The 23,187-nt window shown below is 36.2% G+C and overlaps 1 protein-coding gene across 1 annotated transcript in view; it reads right to left on the bottom strand.

The window, feature by feature from the left end:
- LOC104831985 (chromosome unknown open reading frame, human C10orf11) overlaps positions 1-23,187 on the bottom strand; it is a 691,415-nt gene that overhangs the window by 85,241 nt on the left and 582,987 nt on the right. The gene's annotated exons all lie outside the window — the stretch shown is intronic.

Genomic DNA, 23,187 nt, shown 5'->3' with positions numbered 1-23,187 from the left:
TTTAGACCACAAAAAAAAAGAGATTAAATAAATCCCTAGGGGAAAAAAAACAAACACCAAAACAACAACAACCAAAACAAAACAAAACAGCTCAGCATTTAGAGCTGAAGGTTAATTTTCACTTTTTGTTCCACCAAGACCTAAAAGTTCTTTACCAAAGTCTTTGCTGGACTAGAACTGAACACAACAGCTGGAACAGCTATATGAGGTAAAACATCACTTCTCTGACTACAAAACACACCATCAGTAGTACTAATTTCTTGAGTGGTCTAAACCTAAACTTATTTATGTTTATTATCTATTATAAAATCCAATATGAATGTAATTTCCTTTCACAGTGTACGTGAATATAATTTCCTTTCATGGTATACTGACTACTGTTAGTAGATGGACAGCCAACTAGTTGTTATACTATTATAGGCAGAACGTATGTGAAATTGCCCTTAGCTTAATACCCTTAAGGAGGTAAAAGCCAAAGCAAATTGTAAACATTGGTACTGTAACTCAGAAATAACTTTAACCAAAAACATAACGCCCAGCAAATCCCCAAATGGTGGTTAAAAAGATTTTTTTTTTTTTTTTTACTGTGATAAAAGAAAAAAGTCAAGAACTTTTTTCTTTATTCAAATGATGCTTGGGTATGATAAAGTTCTTACATACCTAGGGTATTTTCAAGATTGAGAAAGATCTCTTCAAACGTTTGGAAGATAACCTTGGAATTTTAGCAAGGAAACATTAGCAAGCCAACAGTTTAAAAAGTTCCATATCAATTTTATGTTATTCCAAAATAAATTTTTACCATTTATTAGTTTCATTGCTTTAAATCTTCATCATTAAATTTTTAATGCTACTGAACTTGATTTTATTGTATTTAATGTTTTAAGAGCTTACTATAATTAAATCTTCAATAGTTTTTAAAGTTTCAAACACTACATCAGAATATTCATTTTAAGATGGAAAATGAGGACACTAAATATATTCCTAGAAAGTTCAGCTTTTATTCACTCCCTAAACCAGGAGTACTCATCCAGCTTTTCTGTGGCAGCAGTTAGCCCTAGCTTGATCAAGTTCTCCGTTGAGTGACCGGACCTACAGCACAGAGTATGGTAAGTTGATCTGCACATGAGCAGCAGGTCCTGCTTTGGAGTGTTAACTTTATAGCACATTTACACAGCTAAGTCTTTGCCCATTCCTGAAGGGCTCATGGGAAAAAGACTAGCCAGGGACGTGCTGTCACTGCCAGAAAAATTCACCAGGGCTACAGCGTATTCCCCCGCCAGTGTTGGAGGGGCTCCTGAGAAAGGCAGCAGCAGCCAGAAACAGAGCAGAGGATGGACAAACTGACCTAGTGGGCCACAGGTGGCTGAAGGCACCATTTGGGTAGCCCTGCTGGAAACCATAAAACTCTCTAAACTTCATGGAATAAACACTATTACATTCACAGGGGAATGTATCACACTACCTTTATCCTAGATGTTGCTATCTATTTCAGATCAAGCAGGGAAAGGTATATAATGTCATTGATGAGTTATATACAGATCAAGAACATAAACAACTGGTAATAAATGTCATCCTTAATCACACTGTTTTTCCATTTGTTTCTTGTAAGTATGCATGCTGGAAAGAGCACAACCCACCCCTGGAGTTATCTCTGTTCTGCTGCCTGCAGATGTTCGCAGAAAGTTTCTCCTCATTTACTAGTGGTGGTGGCTGCAGTATGGTTTGAAACCAGAAATGCCTCATTTGTCCATTCTCTCTTTGAAAAGTGCTAGTCATAGGTCCTGCTTAGCTAGATGATAGAAGTTGATAATCCTTTCTGGAATGTCACGCTTAATACCTGTGATAACCACTAAATTCCGAGGAGATTAGCACTGTAGAATCCACTAAAAGAAAACTTTGCCACTGCAAGAGGGAAGCCCAAGGATAAAATTAATAAAACTATATAGGAGTATTTTGTAAAATCATCAATTTTTACTCTAATGCATGTTTCCTATCAGCAAGCTTCTAATAAGCTTTCACACAGGTGAAAAGGAAATTTCTACCAAATGATGCAGTGTTTTCTAAAAATGTGTTATTTGCAGTAGTGCAGAATAGTCAAAATACTAGTTAGTCTTGTAAGAGATCAGCAGTCATGGAATCCGTAGTGACCATGCTGCTGTGTAAGAATTTGCAGTCTAAAAGGACTATAATATACCTATTGATTTCATGTTCTTCTCAAAACAGTCAATATATTGGCTATATTCTTCATATTGACACATTGATAGCAAACTAATCTCGAGGACAGAATTATTAATTTCTTCAGAAGGTAGTTCAGATGAGTCAGCTCAGGCAAAATGTTCAGAGAGAGACTAAGCGCCTGAGAATGTAAGTCTCAGAGGGATGGCCTAATGGATACGATTCCACAGGGACAGTTTCTGACCACTGTCAGATCACATTGCATATCACAGTGGTGTTGTTTCCAAATCTTCCTAGAAGAAAAACATTGCCATTTGAAACAGATAGGGAAAATCCAGGATACAGTGTCAGAGCCCAAAGGGATGAGACACAAGCATTAAGCTTTGGTCTAACAACGGCAGAAGGAAAAAAAACCACAAAAAAACCCCAACAGATCTGTTGGAATACACTAATTCACTTCATTAAGTGGAATGATGGGAGGAAATCTTCATTCTGTTTCATAGATTTCAAGGAGAAGGAATGTGAAACCATAGATAAATTTATCCTTTCAAACGTGTTTATTGAAGGTAAATATATTCATCTTTTATAGTCTAAGGGGTACATTTTTAAGGTTCATATTAGTAAGGCAGAAGTGTCTTCATGCAGCTAGATATCTTAACCAAGACAATTCCATGCTATGGAAACAGTAACAGCATACAAAACTACAGGTGGGATAACAGGAATTATCTGAATATGGATATTCCAGAATGGATACAGAACATGGAAACAGTTGTTCACGTGACAATTCAGACCAATATTGTGGAAATTTTATGAGAGGGATAAACATATGACATTCCCATCAAATAACAAGGTGAAATTAAAAACATTTTGGAGTAAATTTCAAAAAATAATTCATGTAATTTTGAAATCAAATCCAACCCATTATTCAGCCTAAAATCTCACTGTGTTAATTTGAAAACAAATACCAGCCACCCAAGATACTTCACCATATCCAAATCTTAGCAGCCAATATAGGAAACCCTGTTGGCAAGCCACAAGGAAGCAAACTTATATGCCAAGGACTGTGAACATTACGAGACCGTAAATGTCCACTAAATCTTCTAATTAATTTACATTTGGATCCTGCTTCTCAATATATTGTTGAAAATGTTGACCTTTCGATTGCACAATTCCTTGTACCATAGACCACTTAATTATGGTTGTGCAGAGGCAAGAAGGAAGACTGATAGTACAGTGTGTATGTACCTCATGATACTATTAGTTGTAGTAGTAAATACATATTAGATCATTATGCAAAGGCTTCCAGACAGGAATGGCAAGATGTGGGAGAACCAAATCAGAAATGGAAGGAAAAAGACTCTCTTATGAAAGATTACTGACATTTTGCCACTAATTAGTAATGTGAAAACATTCTGCTGGAGTCCACAATAACAATATAGAACTCCCTGTTTTTGTTTGTTTGTTTTTTTTAATACACTGGATTAAAATTTAATGCCTAGAAGAAAAGTTCTTCCTGAACAGAAATCAGATCTCTCCAAATTTTTGTCTCTTCCTTGCAGTTTAATAACCCAGTTTAGTATATCCTGAACTTATTGATGGAAACTTATGTTAGAAATATTGGCCAGTATAAAGCCAAGATTTCCTATAACGTCCCAAATTAGTTGGCTACCACAGGTTTATGGATTATTAATGCATCTCCTGTTGGCATTCTGCCTTATACCATTTTTCACTGAAATATTAAACCAAATTCAATCTTTTCTAGATTTTTAGTAACATAAAGCTTGCAAACAGCATTAACCCCTGTTCCAATAAATAGTCTCTCATTCAATAAGTCTTTTAGGCACATGCTTAAAACCATCCATATTCAGCAAAAGACAAAAGCACGTAATGGAATTTAAGTGACAGTTCAGATGTTTTGCTGGGTTAGGGTAAGTAATATAATTGATTCTATTAAATAAAAAAAACCCCTTCACAATAAGCAGGATCAGTTTTTACATAATTATGTTTACAGTAGTAAACTGAATTAAGATTTTTTTTATTGGAATAAATAATTTAAATAATTAAGCATAAACATTCATAACTGATTTTTTGCAACAAGGAATTAAGACTTTTCTTGTCATTCAGAAAAAGATGTAGAATTGAATAGTAGGTGGGAATTCTTCCTAATAGCTAAATTCACTGTTAAAAAAAAAATCTTAAATTTACAATGAAAATTCTTTTTTTTGTTGTTGGAAGTGTTACTAAGGTTTCTGGATCATTAAAAAGGACAATTATATTCAACAGAAGTAAGCATCTATTTTTTATTTTTTTAACAGAGTGCCTGAAGAGGTTAAATACCACAATAGAGTTCACACACATTACGTTAAATAAACACACCTGCAGCACTTAGCCTCTCATGAAAGGCCCAGTAAAGTACTAATATAGTTACTGAAATATTTAATGATAACACTTAATAAATCTTTCCCACCATTTTTACGCTCCCATTTTTGTTCTTATGCAATAATTATTATTTTATAGTTTACAATTAGAAACTACAATATATTTTATAAATATTAGCATTTTTCCTCTTTCCTCTTCAAAAATTTGAAGATACTACCACACAGTTTAGAGGGGTTCAATCACTACCCTAACAATCTCTCCCTGTTGAAACAAAAAGGCAGCAACATTCCTTCCAGATGTGCAATAAGAAGAGTCACTCTGTTCCCAGAGGATGCAAGAACTCTTAGAATTTCAAAGGCTGATGCCAAGAAGCCCTGCCAGATACAGTTCACAAAAAATGTTTGATGAATTACTATGGTGAGCATCAACTTTTCAGATAAATGACTGAAAATAAACTAGTTTATATCTCAATGGAGAGGATAAATTTCCTTTTTGCTTTGGGAACTTGAAGTATGGAGAAAGCTGTTGACCATTCCACCTCTAACTGAACTAACAACATTTTACTAAAAATGTGTTGCTTTCCAAGTTTCCTTTCACTGTGGCTCAATAAATTTAGTCAGAGAGAAAGATGTTCACAAAAATTCTTACACAACAGTGTAACAACCAAGTGATTTGTAGACTGCCTGAATCTGTATAGAAGATTGAAAACACTTATCTGCTATGTTAAACACAACTAACTTACAAATTCTATAAACTTCCAGAATGACAAGAAAGGAAGCTGCAAAATGCAGTTCCAGTGTTGATTAGCACATACAGACTCCACTACATTATAAAGAAATCTGATTACAACATAGGCTGTGAATAAATATTGACATGGATGAGCAGTACTTAAAAATCAGCAGTGTAGCAATTTTTATTGGACAAATTCTTCTGTGATAAAGCAGAAGCAACAAGTAAGGCCACACATTGGACAGAAGCTTTTAATTCCTCAACTATGAAAGGTGATCTTATACTTTCTCCTACAGTTGAGAGTATAGGAAAAGCTAACCTTCACTCTGTAGCCCAAAGCACCTACATGCAATAACATGCCTCGAAGGGAAGACAGACACGAAGTATTTTTCTTTTTGACTGACAAGGATAAGGTAAGAGAGAACTTTCAAGATTGTTATAAGAACTGGCCAGCAATCACATGGATTCATTTTGCATGTCTACAGTGATCAGAAATGATTTCTTATTGAACAGAACTGAAATAATTACAACTGCTCAGAACGGATTTCAAAATGGCATTATCAGCTATGAAAGAGTCAGAAGCAATATAAAAAAAAAATATATGCTCAAGGACAATTTGAACATAAAATACTTCTTCAAAGTAGTGCATGCTTTTTATGACTTCTGCCTTCATCTTCCTCCTCTTGTCCCCTTCGTGCTCCTAAATATTTCTGGGACTATTCAAATGACTTAAAACAAATAAAGTTCATGCACAAGAAACTCTTTTGGCTAAAAACATGAGGGCTTATTACCACATTTCTTTACTGGCACAAAATCTGAGAAAAGCCTCAAGGTGCAAATGATCTGCAGTCTATTTAACATCATGGTTATTTATTTTTATGGGCACACATTATTACTCTTTACCCTAAATTATAGGTACATTCCTGGCTCCATTTCCCACTGTTCTGTAATCTTTATAATAATGCAGTTTTTCAGATTTCCAAATCCTCCTCAATACCTCATCAATCAAAAATGCATGTAACATCCACTAGTTGTTATACTGGGCAGAGACAGCAAACCATGGAACCATAGCCTGGACCCTAGATAAAGACCTTACTCATATCCCAGGGCTGGGATATATGCCACGGCTTGGGTAGCATTTACTAAGAAAACCTGTTTTTCAATATCTTAAACAGAGTCTATGCATACAAACTGATACGCACTGAATTAGCGTTTAAATACCACAGTTCCTATTTTATTATGGATTATGTGCTGAACTAGTTCTGTCAAGTTTAGAACAGTATGCCATAATTTTGACTAAATCTAAGCACATGCATCTTTTTCCATGGAAACAGTATTACAAGTATGCCTATTTCTCCTGTCACAGAAAATTTTCATGAATATTTTGATAAACAGCTGTTACGCTATAGTAGTTTATAGCCATAATAGCATCAGCTTCAGCAAAGAAATGACACAGCATCAGAAGTGATCACATAACACTTAATTATTTTTGTGAACAACTTCGAAAAGTATAGTGTGGATCATTTCAATTTTTAGGTTTACTGGACAGGAAAAAACTCGTGCTTTGATGAAAAAGCCCTTGCCTTGCTCATCTGCTACCCATTAAAGCTGAGCTGGGCTGCTGTCACTCTCTTCACAACACCTTTAGAGAAGAGTGAGTTTGAACAGACTAAATGATATGACATTGCTCCCTTCCTCAAACTGTGTTTTGTAATTGCTGAAAAGAAAGGCTGTTACAAAAAGAGGGATCCTTTAGTAAAATAAAAACTCTTTTTAATGACACTATATCACATATGCAAATTAAAGCCCTTTATTAAAATGCAAATCGTACACCACCAAAAAACCCCCAACAAGCTGCTACAGATGAGGTTCTCCTAGAAAGATCTATATGATTTAGAAGAAACCAACCTCTATAGACTACCATGAAAATTGTACCCTATCTGCATTGAAGGCTTGACATGTTCAGGAGGATAACGATGTCAGATGCCCAGCGTTGTTAATACTTACCTGCCTGTCTACATCCCCTCTTACCTGTTTCTTTTATTTATTTTATACTCCACAAGATTTATTCATCAGGATTAACAAATACATATTGAACTACACAGGCTGCAATGACTATACAGTGCTTCTGACCATGCTTAATATGCTCATTTTATCCTGTGGGAAGTTTAAAATATGTACAAATAAATTACCAGATTGCAAAAACAGAAGATAAGTGACATGGGAAAGTCAGAATGATCCAGACAGAAGAACTAACTCTTGATACCATGCAAACAAGCACTTCATAGACAGCAGTGATAAAGGACATATCATTAAAATGATCTAAGATACATGTATGCCTTTGACGTAAACATTTGTATTGGATGGGGTGTTCTAGTTATTAAATCCACGGACCAAGAATTAGGATACCTAAGTCCATACAGTGCCACAGACATTTTGCTTAACCACTGTACACGGTGCTTTCTGCCTCACCTTCTCAAATATAAAAGTAAGGAAAACAGTATTTTCTTTCTTTTATTCACTGCTTATTTTGTCCATTTAACTAAGTAAATCCACTGGGCCATGTATAACTTCTTGTTACACATGTGCTTGACAATGGGCCCATAAAAGATTTCATGATACTCAAATAAGGTGACAATATAGCTGTGAGAGAAAACCACTCTTGTTTATACATTCAAAAGGAGAAAGCATAACGTCCTCAAGAACAGTAAAGGAAACATAGTAGTACCCAAAACCCTCAACTTTTCTCCAAAGCAGCATATATGGCATTAAAATTCTTCCTGTGTTTCAGTAAAACAGTAATGGCCAGCATTGAGTTTTCAGCAGACATGCCATTTACATCAGTAGCAGATAAAAATAAAGAAAGAAAATGAAACTTGGTAAGTTCCGCAATAATCCTGCTATGAAAAGCAGCATAAATTCCTTTGTTTGTTTTCTCATAGAACCACGTTTCTGATGTTAAAAAAAAGGGGTAAAATGGAAAGACAAAAAAGGCAGCAATTCTCTCATGAGCTTCAGTAAGTAACCCTTCCCTATTACTCTCACATGAGTCGAGGATGCATATGATGTGTTATTACCACACAAGTGTTCAGATAGATTCTGAGCCACGGTAGGTTGAAGTCAAGAAAAGGAAACGCATCCCATGAGCAGAATTACTAAATCTTTCTCTAAACAAAAACAAAGACTGGAGACGGCAGGTGCCAGACCCTTTTTTAATTGTGCCCCAAGGCTCCAAAGCTCCCTGCCTTATGACATTAGATCAAGCTCCCTTCTTTCTCTGCTTTCAGAATTCCCATTCTTTCAAGCTTTTTCACTTGCTTAGCCAAGCTCCACAGATTATTGCATTGTAAGTGCCCAGAGACACTCTACATAAAAGATACTTCATAAATGCAGATTGCTTTGTTAATCAGAATCTCTTCACTCTCTCTGGCTCGTTAGCCAAAGCAGCTTTTCAAGCCTTTCCCAGTGTTGCTAGTTTTTCTCTTTTTTATGCCCCCCCTCCTTTTCTTTATTAAGCATCAAGGCAACTACATATGAAAAAATGAACTTTAAAAACTTAATTCAGCTATGCAAAAAAGCATAGGAAAATGTAGGAGGAGGCTTTAAATCAGTTAGAAGAGGCTTTATAATTGCTCAAAAGCACACCCAAATTCATCACATGCAACCCTATTATTTCCTGGGTCATACAAGCAATCTGTGGGATTATCCTTAAAGTTCCTCTGCCTTTACGTACTCATATGTAATTTCTTTTATGTTTGTATGAGATAACACTCAATTCTGCTTGTCTAGGCTTCTCACAGGGTATTAGAGTTACATGAGGGAAAATGTAAAAAGCATGAGTTGACTAATGAAATCTGTGAGAGAGCGCTTTTTTGTCTAAATATTGGAGTGATTGTCAAGGAGACAGAAGCTCTGACCGTACTTCATCTTCAAATTATGACTGTCATTGTTCATAGACTAAAAGAAATCTGACAGCCATCCTAAGATTTAAGATTCATAAGTATCTTCTCAATGACATATTTCAGTGCATTTGATTACTGAAATTACAATATGATCTATTTCACGCTGCTCCCCTCCCCCTTCTAATTTAAACATGTTATCTATCAAGCTCTCATTAAATAGGTTAAATCTCATCAAGCTGCTCTTAGGCATCTCCAAGGCTATTTCCAAATCAAGAATCACCAAAATATTAGTACTGATGATGATAAATCAAAACATTTGAACTACTTTAAAAGAGAAGCAGAAAGTTTGCATATGTCTTGGATAGAATTCACCCATAAGCTTCCATTTATTCTGTTGCCATGTAGGGCTTGACAAACAAGATCTAAATACCCAAGATCAATATTTGGATGAAGGCTTCCTAGTATCTTTCTAGGCACTACAGGAAAAGTTCACACTTATGAAGAAGTAAATCTCCTACTGAGTTACTCTCCTAATATACTGTCAGCAAACTTTTAAGCTACTTGGGGTTACGCTTTAGGATGTAATACAAAACTGACATATTGTCTAGCTATGATGCTCAGAAATCTGTGGCCAGCTGACTATGTTTTACCTATAGGGAAAGGAATATTTAGATGCTTCCACACTGACCTAAATTTGCTCCCAAGATGCCTGAGCTTAGTAGTAAGGAATATAGCTGTAGCTGAGTGAGTAGGCAGGGAAGCTCTATGGAGATGAAGGTACTTTCCTTGGAAGCTCAGCAGACAGTGGCTGACTAATACAGAGCACATATGCATACATAGCACCTCTCATCCTCAAAGATTTTAAATTAATAGTACACAAATACTGCTCAGCAGTTGATTTGGAATGAACTTATGTGAAGTATCAATGCAGCAATAACTCATTACATATGACATCATAACCTCTACATGTACATGTATCTTGTTTCCCCCCTCCCTCAACATTTCATTACCCTGCAAGTGGAGACTTGGCTGAAAATCTGAAAGGCCTCATCATATATCCAGCCATATGTGCATGGCTAAAACACCTGCAGGCAGTTTTAAAGCACAGAGATGCCTAGCATGTGTATGGATTTCCTCCCCATAATCTGTGTAGGTTTAATTAGAGCCAGGGGGAGAAACTGCCTAAAGATTCCCCTCTTGTATTAACATATTTGCTTCCAACACAGTACTTCTAACTACAGATCAGAGAAACCATTCCCTAGACTGACTGAAAAATCTTTTGTATTAAGCTTATGAAATCTGGGAATCAACAAGAAACAAAAATCAGATGTTTTCTTCTATTAGGAAATAATAGAATAGTATTAAAAAAAAATTTATCTCAAATTCCATAAATTAGGGCAGTTCAAAACACCTACAAACTGGTATTAAATAGTTTGCTTTGGAACTTAAGAAAAACTCTTCCAAACCCCTGAAGAAAAAACAACAACAACAAAACAAGTGAAAACTTAAGATAAGGAATGCACTAGTTCTTTTACTTAAAAAGCATAAATGTTAGCTCAACTATCCTTATTTTAGTTTTTGCTTTGCATTTCACTCTTTGCTCCACCACCATACTTAAAAATACTTACAATGAAAGGTAAAGTGAGTTTGAACTTTACAGATCAAAATTATTAGAACTTGGTGTTGTGCCTTTATTTATTTAAAAGTACTTTCTGAAGAAGGAACCAGTTAAAATTCAGTGTTATCAGAATAATTGTTTGCATCTTAAATAACTCCTATAACATCAATCAAAATAGTTATATAGATTTTAAAACTGGGTTCCTTACTGTCAAGGCCTCATTTTATGAATCAGATGCTGTTTGCCTTCTCAAACTGTCTACATGGGATTGAAGTAGTGCACAACTTTTTAAGCTTAGAAACTGGCATCTTCTGAAATTTCTGCAGAATAGCTCTATGTTTCGTCTCCCACATACACAAGAACAAATCCTGAACAACCTCCAGAACTTCATGGTAGCAGTATTAATGCTTCACCTTTCCTTCCTGTGGCAGTGAAAAAAAGAACGACAGAGTAAGATTCAACTCCCTGGTGAAACACTTTAGCTTCTTTCAGGGGTATGTTGACAAGGAATGATTTTAGATCCTAAATATTCATCTGTTCAGGAAAATACTCTGTCTATGCAGGATGGATGGTTTAAGGTTACAAGTGCATTCCTGCTTGTGCCTTTTCTTACATGGATCTCCCACTCAGCACATTTGTAGCTACTGTATCAGCCACAGCAAGGTGGCATCTATTCTCACTGACCAAGTCACCACTAGAACTCTTAAGTTTTCTTTGTAATCTACAGAACATACCTGCACTTTGCATTTTTTCTTCATTGATTTACCAAGCTACAATTCATATTTTAGCTTCTCATGGGAACTTTTTCTGCCTAAATGATGTTTTCTGTATCTCCTAAATGAATGCCATTTACAAGTCTTGCAATCTATTTTAACTAGTTCACTTCATACAGATCTGAATAGCTATCTTCCCTAAACATGCAGACAGCAGAAAAAAAACACATAAAGATTGGCAGAATAAGAGAATTTACAGACATTAACAATATTTCAAGCACTCCCTCCTTTGTAGCATCTCTTGATGTTCTAATTCTGCTCATTTGTGGGACCACTGAATAAAACCATTATACTCCTTTATTGCAAACAGATTTTTCAACACACACACACAAAAAATCAGCTGACAGCTTCACTTTATTATTAAACTCATCTTGGTAAAGGGATTACTTTTTGTAATGACAGAGTGGAACAAAAGTGAAAAGAAAGCAGTGCAATGATTAACAGTTAGGAGAGGGACTCCTTCAGCTATCTTCCACTTTTCTACTGTCATTGTTATCTAGCATCAGATTACAGGGCAGAGGCAAACTTTACATCCACAATTAGCAGTTGAGTGGATGTCTACATATCCCCTTTTTACCTTACTGTAATTTCACCTGTTATTTCTTTTTCTTGACACATCATGTACTTTACATCAGTAATGGTTGGCATGAGAGAGCACAAATTGCTTCTGAATGATCTAATAGCTTATATTTAATCTATTTATAATAAAGTTGCTCACTCTTTTCCCCTCATGGAATTTATCATTCGCTACCTTTAAGAAGAAAGGCACAATATGCCAACTTAATTAAATGGGTGGGTTTGGGAGCAGCGGTGGGGTGCATTAGGTTGATTTGGGGTGGGATTGTTTGCCAACCTTTCTGCTTTAAAATAGACTCCAGCTCTTCCATCATGGCCCAAGGGATTATTTACACTGAGCCTGCTCCTTTTATTTCATGGAAACAAAAATTACTTAAGACAGGCTGCTCCCACTCACAGTTCAGCAAAAATACCATCTGGGAGTTGCCTCCCTCCTATGAGGAAGAGGCAGAGTTGGGATAGATGCAGTTTTTCTAAGCACATCTCTGACTAAATACAGTGCTAAAGCTAATACAATTGCCACTACTGCAGCAGCTGGTAGTGAGGCAGCTAAGCTAGTGGGGGCAAATCTAGCACATTGGCATGGTAGTCCTGTAATTTCAGTACGCACATATTCTAACTCGACTCAGACAAGACAGGAACGCTAATTTAGTTCTCTATTAATTGTGAGAAGCCATGTCTACTACTACAAATGGTTTTGAAAGAACTAACTGGGGCCATGTGCTCTTTCCATGTCTCTGTATGTGACCCTATACTAAGCAAAAGTAAAAGAAAAAAATTCAGGGATTGTAGTGTTACATGGTCTTTAAGTAGACATCACAAGGGTTGCTTGCATCCCTCTCTGTATAGCATTCCTGTGAAAGGACTCTTACTCACTAGCCTTACATTTTTTCATCCTACTGTGCTAAATATCACCATTACATTTGGTAGGCATTCTAACAGAACTGCAATACAAATCTGTTTCACTTGAGAAGCAAAGCCTACGGTTCCTTAGGTTTTATAACATAGCGCTTAGTACAAATTTGCTGAATTTCTCCAGTGCTTCACTATGTGATTTTAGGAGTCTATTTTCCCCAGTGGCACGCAAGTACTAAAATTGCACTGCATTGCATTTTGCTCTCAGTAGGTGGGAAAGTGCATACTCAATGGGTTATTTTCCATTCTTTATCTCAGTTTTATGCAGCCACAGGTGGGGGGTCTTTCAGGTGGTTGCCTAGGTTTACTAGGCATTTTAGAGTCATAGATAAGCTTTCTTAAAAGGGTCTTAGAAAACATACCAATGTTGTCAATCATGCAGTAAAAGAATTTCATCCTGTGTAAATAGAAATAACTTTCAAAATCTCTGAAACTGTAAAAGGCAACACAATGAATATCAATGAAAAAGGGATCAGGCATCCTCTGTTTCGTAAGGGACACAAAACAATTTCAATTGTTTATACTTATTGTTTATCTCTCTGTCTCCTCCTTTCTTCTCTCCAGGTGTGATCTCTCTGCTTAAGGGCATACAGAGCTAATGAAGGATGTCATGGTACCTCCTATCATTTACTTTTCTAGCAGTAAGGCTACTAACAGACCACAAAAATATCACAAAACAGAAAAAAGAGGAAAGTTGTCAACCTACTTAACATTTGCTTTCAGAGCTCTGAAAGGAACTTTGATCAGCAAACATATCATTAGCTCGTGAATACAGATATTCATATCCTATAAAACGTTGACAGCTTTCTCTTCTTGCATAAGAACACACAATGAAATCATACAAAGATACCCCTTTCTTTCCTGAAGGCAAAATTAAAGAAAGGAACCTTCACCCACTCCCAGCACAGTACACACACTGAACAAAGAAATGCAAAATACATTGCATCTTTTTGGCTGTTCATAGTTTGGAAGAAATGTACATGTTATAGCAAGATATGCGCGATATAAAGAACCAACACACAAGGGGACAAAACAGTTTCATTGCTGTTATGCAGATGGCTGCCCTTCTGACTGTGCAGGAAATTTCTTCCCACCTCCCAGTTTTAAAGTAGTCTTTCACATGTATTCGCTATGTGGGAATTAGTGCTTTGTTTCTGATGACACCCATGTCCTCTTCATTCAGCTCAGTAACGCTAACCACAGGACAGCGGTCAAGGTCACATAAGCATCCTATCCTGCTAAGTAGTCTAAACCCTCAGAGAAACACAGCTCAGAATGGAATGTCCAAATAATTTTAATTATAAGCAATATGAAGAATTGTGAACAATATTCAGATGCAGTAGTACTTTCTGTATGTCATGTTCTTTTTCTCAATAGAGGGTTCAGCTATTTAGAAACTGAGATGTACAAACTCAAAAATAAGATTCTATGTCCCATATGTTCAAAGGCCTATATCTGTGCATCCAAAATGGTAGCAGTGCATTAGGCAAACTAGTTTTCATAAATAATAATCCTGGTCTGTAGTCTATTTTGTGACCATATAGCAATACCTCAGATGACAGCAAGCAGTTTTGCCTGCAAAAGCATCAAGAATCTCCTGAAATTTTCCTAAAAAAATGCATTAAATGAAAGAATGAAAATTTACATTTTCATTACAGACTCTAAACACCATCTTTCATATTTCCAATATTTGATACATAGACTTTTCGCATGGGGCAGATATTTACTGCCACTGGAATTAAAACATGCTCATATGACAGAATATTCAAATGAAATGTACTGTAATTTTTTTTTTTTTTAAACCAACAGTATAAAGCTTTATCTTGTCTGTGTACTACAGAACAGTACAGGCTGTATGGACTATAGCAACACGTGTCTATATGTTATTAAAAACAGTAAATTCCCATTTAAACAAGGGTTACAATCTGTGCACTAAACACTCATTAATGGTTATGAATCAAAATAAAGGGGGGGCCTTGTAGCAGGTGTGCATATCTATGAATTTCAATACATTGTAAAACTGTCTGTAGCCAACAGCTTCATCATTTGGCCTTTCTGAGCTTGGAGACAGGCAATTTTTCATGATTTTACTATTTCTGGCCAAACAAAAAGTTTTTAATTAAATATACCACATGATTCCAGATGTTTGTTTATTTGTTCCAATGAGGCTGTAAAAATGCCCAAACGATAAAATTGGAGGACTCCTGCAAAAACAGGCTAGGCTGGAGTGCTAACTAAACATAGGGGTCTCTCAGGAGACTCTGCACAGCACTCCATGTGCTTTCAACCTGATTTCTCTGGAAGGGCTGTAATACTGCGGCTCATGACTGGACTTCTTTATTGTAAAAGATTATAAAGCCAAGTGGCAAATTTACTAGATTTTTTTTTTTTTTAAATTGCCAGTTGCAGACTCATTGCATCATTAGTTCTCCTACATATCTAAAGAAGATTTTAGATGGGTTTATGGTTTTGGATCTCAAGTTTCCACTTATAGAAGCCAATGTTTTCTATGCTTTTCTGCCACTTTATAGTCACGTGGTTTGGAGCTTGAGCATTCTCATGGTTTCTTATTGCCAGCATGACAAAATGAGCTATGTTGTGAAACATCAGACACTTTCTAGTCTACCCAAAAATATGAAGTTACGGCTTTTTCCTCATTAATCATACTCCCTCTGATGTGACACTTGTATGGGTAACTGGGGCCCAGGCTGATAGGTTAGTTTTGGCAGATGTGGGAAAAGTTGCAATGAAAACCTCAGAAGTTATGGGAATAGTGACAAAAGTATGGAAAATGGTCAGGTCTTCAACAGTCAGATTGGGGAATGTGCACTGTGGAAAAATGAAAGTCTCTATAATATTTGGAAAAAAATGCTGACAATTTTGAAAGGCTGCCTGCCTGAATCTTAGACTCCTAATTCCCATTAGTTGCAGAATGGGAATTTTGTGCTCAACTCCTTAGATATTTAATAAAATTTTAATCCAAATTTGATTAACTACTTCATTACTCTCTTTTGTCTTTTAAAGTCTTGCTGCAGACAAACACCCATATTTTATTCCCACAGAGACATAGCACTCCAGGAAGTGATCCTCCTAGAACTTGCTTCTGGTCAGCTTGGTCACACCCCTTGGGTTCACTTGCAAACCACAGAACACAGAGAAAGCTCACAAATTAAAATATGCTGTCGCTTAAAACCAAATCTTAACTTTTCTGACCATCAAGAAAGACTTTGCACAAAACTGCAAGTCACTTTATATATCATCCCCAACTCATTCACCCCACCCTAGTTTCACATGACTAGTTGCTCTCATCATTCCAATATACAAGATAACAGTACATTTTTATGCTGAAGTTTTAATAATCTACAGTATCCTGATTCAAATCCAGCATTCCTTGTATACACAGACAAGAAATTATTGACCCTGTAAGTGACAAGAACATGAATCCAATGACCCAGAAAATGTATTTCTTGAACCATATTAGTCAAGGTCACACTCAAATCCAACCACAATTTATTCCACATTTAGGAAAGTCTTTGTGCTTTACAGAGAGACATGCAGGCACTGGCAGAGGCCATAACTAGTGAGCAAGTGAGTTAAATGGGTCCACAAAAGACCACAGCTATTGGTGGTGGTTCTATTTCAGTAAACAAATAGTTTAGGGCTTAGGAGAGGTACTACATGAGACCCTCTTTAATCTGCTCTTTCATTACTGCCCAGCAATAAACCACTCCACAGTTGAGAGCTGAATGGATCATGTGTACATGTACTAGTCCTCTCGATTCCTTTCAAAGGAATTTTTGACTGCATGTCAACTCATACAACCAGGACAGATGTCTAATGCATTTGCAGACTCGGGACAAGTACCAATACAGGTGGGCTTCGGTCATCAGGTGGACACATTTCATGGCAGTAAGCCTCTATAAGGAAATGTGCCTTCTAGCATTTCTCCCTACCTATGTTGTTTCACTCATCCCTTCTACCTATTCTTCTCCCAGCAAAGCAACCATATCAGAAAAAGTGAGCAGGCAGTAGAGAGCAGCCTGGAGGGGAAAAATCACAGTTTGAGGTATGAAATTAGCTGCACCACTGAAGAAACAGACATGAGTCAGTACCATTCATCTCATCTCCAAGTGTAAGGTTGGGCAGATCTATGGGCACAAGCAGAGGCCATCCAGCAGTGGCTGTGAGAAAGGCCTGGCCTGCCTTTCTCTCAACTGCACCAGAAACAGCTCACAACAGTTCTTTAAATATCTGACATTACCTTCTCACACCTCCAGACTGCAAGGACTCCAATCCACCTCTGACAGATTTTTCTCTTTCGAATCCCTTTAACTAAGGGAAACTAAGGCAGGAAAACAAAATCTTTTCTTAACCAAATCTTCCCTCACACTGGCACTCATCTTTACCACCACTTTACTTTCCACGCTTCTCCCATGTCTCTTGCGCTTCATTAATGTCCATTTCCCAAAGTGAAAAACAAAGCAAGGCACTAGAACCCAATTTCTCATTTCATACAGGCAAGCCAAATGAGATTTTTTTTCTTTTTTTTTTTCTTTTTCATAACAGACTTCTTATTTTAGTTGTCTTCCACAGTGCCAAAAGAAGAGGATTTCCACCCACTCCCCTTGAGCCTAAGTCATGAGCACAGCACAGCTCACTGTTGGGACATATTTCCTGGCATTAATAGGAAATATCACAGCTTATTTTTGAGTGTTCCAGCCCCTGGAAAATATGATCTTGTCTGTTCCATGCTACTGTGAACTTTGTTTGTTTGTTTGTTTTAAGGTTATTCATCTCATGGTCAGAAGATCCTGGCCTAAGAGGTATGCAGTCTATCACTCACCGTAACAGCACGCAGCTTATAAACTATGGTATTTTCAAAGGACACCTCATGTAAACCAACAAAGAATGTCTCTCACTATTCACAGCATCTCTGCCTGGTATAGAGCTTCCATATATTTCATCTGCTTGCAGTTCTCTTATTCATCCTGTTCTTAGTTATTAGACAAGTTAAAGCACATACTACTTATATACATATATAGACACCTTTTGTTAAACAATTGTTGAAGACTCCTTAAATTAACTGAATGATAAAGTACTACCCACAGGTTTTCTATTATTATTATTCTTTTTGGACAGCATACAATGAGCTGATTTATGCAGATATACAGAAAAATCAATTGATAAGCATAAAGTGCAGTTCACATTAAGAAAACTAACTAATTATGATAAGTTGTTACATAAATTGCTTTGTGACTTTCCCAGCAATCAATTTCAAACTCTAAATAAGCTTCTGGCTTGAAAACACAATGAGTACCTAACAACTGTGTCAATAACAACAACAGAGAAGACTGCAATGATAATATAAACAGGATAATTATCTTTCTGGAAGTAAGTTTTTATGCAAACCAATTTACTTTTCTTTTTATGTCTGTGATTTAAAGACAGCATGGCTTTTCAGAGTGCATGTGTATTGAGTTGAAGTCTTCATAAAGAACTTTGTGTATTAACATTTATTGTTAAGAAGTGTGTGTCAATTTTGTAATTTTACTTCAGAAAGTTTAAAGTATTACCTTAAAATCCTAGACCCAATTCTTGAAGGATCGATAGATATTATTAGTTCCAGATGAACCCCAGAATATTTATTTCTAAAGTATAAGCAGGCTGGGCAAATTGAGGTAGAACAGGTAAATCCCCGGAGGACAGTTTGGGGCTTTCATGCATCACATCAATTATATTACTTCTTCTGGCGCTCCAAAAATTCTACATTTTTCCTTGAACACCAAATTTTGAAAGTAGTAGGTCTCCCTTGACATCTACTGGATTGTAAATTCCAGCACAACTGGATGTCCAAATGCTTGTTGTGCATTCTAAAGTACACTTCTGTCTTGACCTAGTGCATATCTCAACTCCTGCAAGGTTAGTAGCTCGTTTTTATATGTGGTACACCCAAAAAATCAATCAGAAAGTATTCTGTATAGTTATAGCAGTGATTATTAAAAATTTAATATGCCAAACAGTCTTGAGTACAATAGCACAGCATAATGATCACAGAAGAAAACCAGACAGCTCAAGTTCAGATGCCTCTCTAACAGATTATATGCCTACATGCTTTTGCTTGCTTAGGAATGTAAAAGTTTGGAGAGATCTTCATTCCAAAACAAATCTTCAGCACACCCCTCTTAAACAAAAAGAAAAACTGAGAGCAGAAGGAACCTCTCTTTTCTTTTGTTCCAAAATGCTTTATAAAATTACCTTCAGAGGGTAACTAGGAATCTTAAAAATATTGTCCGTGGATTTCTGGGCATTGTTTCTGAATGCAGTTTATGACTTTCAAACTCAGATTAGACTGTTTCAGAAAATAAAAAAATGTGTCTGTCAATTGACCCAAACATATTGGTAGAATAAGAAACAATTTTTTTCCTCTGGGCACTCATCATTCAAATATAAAATGAGAAAATGCAATGTCTGTGCATACCAGAACACTTGGATAATTAACTGAATAGACACCAAAACAGGACAGTGGATTTGTTCAGGAAGTTCTTACAAGCCAGAATAGATTGGAACTATTAAACCTTGGCATAAATCCAAGCTAAGGCTCTAAAAACTACTTACATAAATACAGGCTTAGTTTTTAATGGAAACTACTGCTGCTTCTTCCTTTTACCAGTAAGCTATGGGGCAGACTTACCACCGGTTGTTCCCAGAAACAAGGGCGCAAGAAAAGGAGACATCTATAAAATGTTACTGGAAACCAAACGGCTTTGACAAATGAATAGGTTTTCAAGTAAATCAGGTAACAGACAATGTTCTAAAATATCTGTTTATACAAAGGGCATCCAACACTTCTTTTTATATGGGAAAACAGATTTTTGTAATAGTCATGATTTAGTAATATTGCTTCTCAAGAAATAGAATGATAAATTACTATTTTCCCCACCAACTAGAAAGCACTGTTCTTTTTAGAAGGCAATTTGAGTTTGAATGCTTACACATAACAAAGGAACTTCCTTACCAAAGATGCCATTACGAAAATGGAATATACAACCTGAGGGGGTTGGAGGCTGGGAAGCCTTTTTCCACACATCAAGCAAATTATCCTTAAAATTACATTATTACAATTTTAAAATTTCTTTTTCCATCAATTTCAACTATGTTAAAAATTGAAAGCTCTATTTTAAGATTTTGTATGTAGCCAGTTAATAAATTGTCGATAAGGAACAGAAAAGCACCTGGGCCATGCACACAAACCACTAAAAAAAAAAAAGAGAAAGAACAAAATTTTTGGAGCAAGTTTCTACTAAAATATGTTATATTTCATTACTTTTGTGTATTGGGAGCATGACCATTTCTATTTAAAAACAACAATAAGTAATGGATTTTTTTTTTTCTTAACAGTAGATCTGGACAAGCAGAAAGAAAGGGGGGACCCATTTTATTTTGCTTCATCAGAATATTTGAAAACTAGAACAATACAAGCAATGGAATTTAAAAATAAACAAAGCATACTGTATGACAGGAGGATGTGTCTTTAAGCTGACTTGTTTTATCTGGATAAGAGAACTGTACAAATCTCACACAAGTAAATCAGTGGTGTCTAAACCCATATAAAATAAAATACAAAATGCTAGTTTAACAAAGACCAAGGAAAGACCCTTAAGAGTTTGAGATCATTGTTTTGGAATCAAAACAAAAATAAAGCTATCTATAAAATTACCACTTTAGAAGGCTTGCCTAATGGGACAGCAATTAGATCTCAAAGAATCAAGTCATATTGCTGTCAGGTGCCCAAAACCTGCACAGAAGGCCAATACATTTTCTGCTAAAAAATATAAACAGTGGGACCAAGTAAAGGTTCAACTTAGAAAAGTGGGTCTAAGCAACAAAGTAATTTAAGGGAAAACAACTTTCCCAAGATGGGGAGAAATTTTCTAAAGCTTAAAAATGTGTATCCAATATTTATTGCTCTCTTCGTGCACTTATATACTCAAGCATCATAACACTTGATATAATATTTACAGTGATTATTCCATATCATTCCACACTGATGCCACGCTGTCATATGCAGTTTCTGTGGGCTCTGAAAGTGAGAGATTTTTACAATTCCTGAATATTGTCTGGACAAAATAATATACTGCATGCATGAACATGAAAGATGCAAGATGCATGGTGCAATGCATGCAGAATTATATAGTTTTGCTCTCCCTGCAAAATTCATAGCTAAATAGAGTGAGAAATGTGCAAGTGAAACTGTACCATTCAAGTACATACAGCTTGCTCCTGCTCCCCTTTCCAATCCCCCCCAAATCAATTTACAGCTGTACCAAACCATTTGCCAGAGTTTCAGATTCTGGTAAACAAGTTTCTCCGGGGACAAATAAGAGCACTCACAAACTTACAGCATTCTTCATTCCAGTTTGCATTGAAAACTGCCAATATTTACATATGCAACAGGTGATTCAATCATTTTTTACAACACTGAAAGCATTCAGTGAAGAAAAAAAATTGAAGATATTCAGAACCTAAAATAGCATGTTTAAGTATTTCATTCTTTTCTTAGCGATTTTTCTATTGAGTCCAATTAATCTTTTATGAGCTTGTGAACTTAGAGATTTTTTTTTTTTTATAAAAGTTGATTGAGTTAATGTACCCTGCTAGCAGGTTGTTCCAAGTTTTATTTACAACACCTGGAATTTTGGAAAGTTTTCTTAATTATTTCCTTGTGAATATATTTTATATATATATATAAACTTACTGGATCATGCTAACAATGTCTCTTTTAGGGCCAATTTTACCATTTTTTTGGATGACACTCTTCTCCATTCACTTGATTTATAACTATGCTTAATCATCAAGGAAATTTTCAGCACATGTTTAGCATGCAAAGCAGAATATTTCTGGGAAGAGTAAAGACAATATTAAAGAGTTATGTGAACAACTAGGGGTAAAAAGTTGATAATGTGGGGAATATAATTTTCCCCTGTCATAGTAAGAGAGCAGGTGTTCTCAAACCTTAGCAAAGACAGTGGTACTTAGAACCTGGTAAGCTCCAGCTCTGAATGGACGCCCATATGGACACGTCTGCAACACCTACTAGAGCCACAGAATTGCTTTATTGCAAGAGAAGTCAATCAATAATGCAGGCACACAACTATTGCACTTAAATGCTACTGGCATTTATTTTGCCAAGTCAGATTCCAAAATCAGCCGCGAAGCCACACTTCTAATTCACTATCATCTAAATAAACAGATCTGAGGATACCTGGCTTTTAGTGGTACTTTGTATGTATTTTTATAGAACTTAGGCATTTACAACACTGTCATTCTACTTATTGCCTTACTAGACCCTAGCCTTTTAATCCAACATGATAAATCCAACCTCAAAGCAAATATGCTTACCTGAAAATCAAAGCCACAACACATATCTTGGGAACTGGGGGGGCAGTGGGTTGCAGTTATTTTCATCTGGCTTTTTTATCTCTGAAGACCAGATGTCTGCTCAAATCCAGGATTTCGGTTTGGTCCTTTCTCTTTAAAAAGTACCAGTTGCTACATGGGCTCAGTGTTAGAACACAATGCACTACAGCTCTTTCAGGACATCTGATTTCCAGTACACCCTGTCAATTTACACCAAGACCACAATGTAGCTTCACACCCATCTTTAGCCCTGGCACAGTGATATAGGCTGCAAAGAATTAAAGTCTAATCAGTTGCTTTCCTCATCCTTCCCACCTGAATCACAGATCCTTGTTCAGTTGCATTGCCTGCCTGATTGTTTCAGAAGGTTTCAAGTAATAAGGCTTTCTACTAACGCTGCCTCAATCTTCTGCAGTGCTGCAGTTTGAACACACACTAAAACTTAGCTACCGTCAATTCATAAATATAACACTGACTTTGATTCTGGTATCCTGTACAAAACCTGTCTCTACACAAATGGTTTACATGAACAACATGGAATCAATGTGTAATGTGGGAAATAAATAAGAATGTTGTTGCTCTGGTTTTAAGCTGCCAAATGCTGCAAGCTTTATAAATTTCTCCTTTTTAGAACAAAGGTGAAAGAACTTGGAACACACCCTTCCTGACTGCTTCAGTTTTTCACCTGTTCCGTGAAGATTTT

This window comes from Haliaeetus leucocephalus, unplaced genomic scaffold (genome assembly GCF_000737465.1).
Source record: "Haliaeetus leucocephalus isolate CR32 unplaced genomic scaffold, Haliaeetus_leucocephalus-4.0 Scaffold229, whole genome shotgun sequence".
Lineage (NCBI taxonomy): Eukaryota > Metazoa > Chordata > Aves > Accipitriformes > Accipitridae > Haliaeetus > Haliaeetus leucocephalus.
The sequence above is the reverse complement of the archived record's forward strand: the minus strand, read 5'-3'. Positions and strand labels throughout refer to the sequence as shown.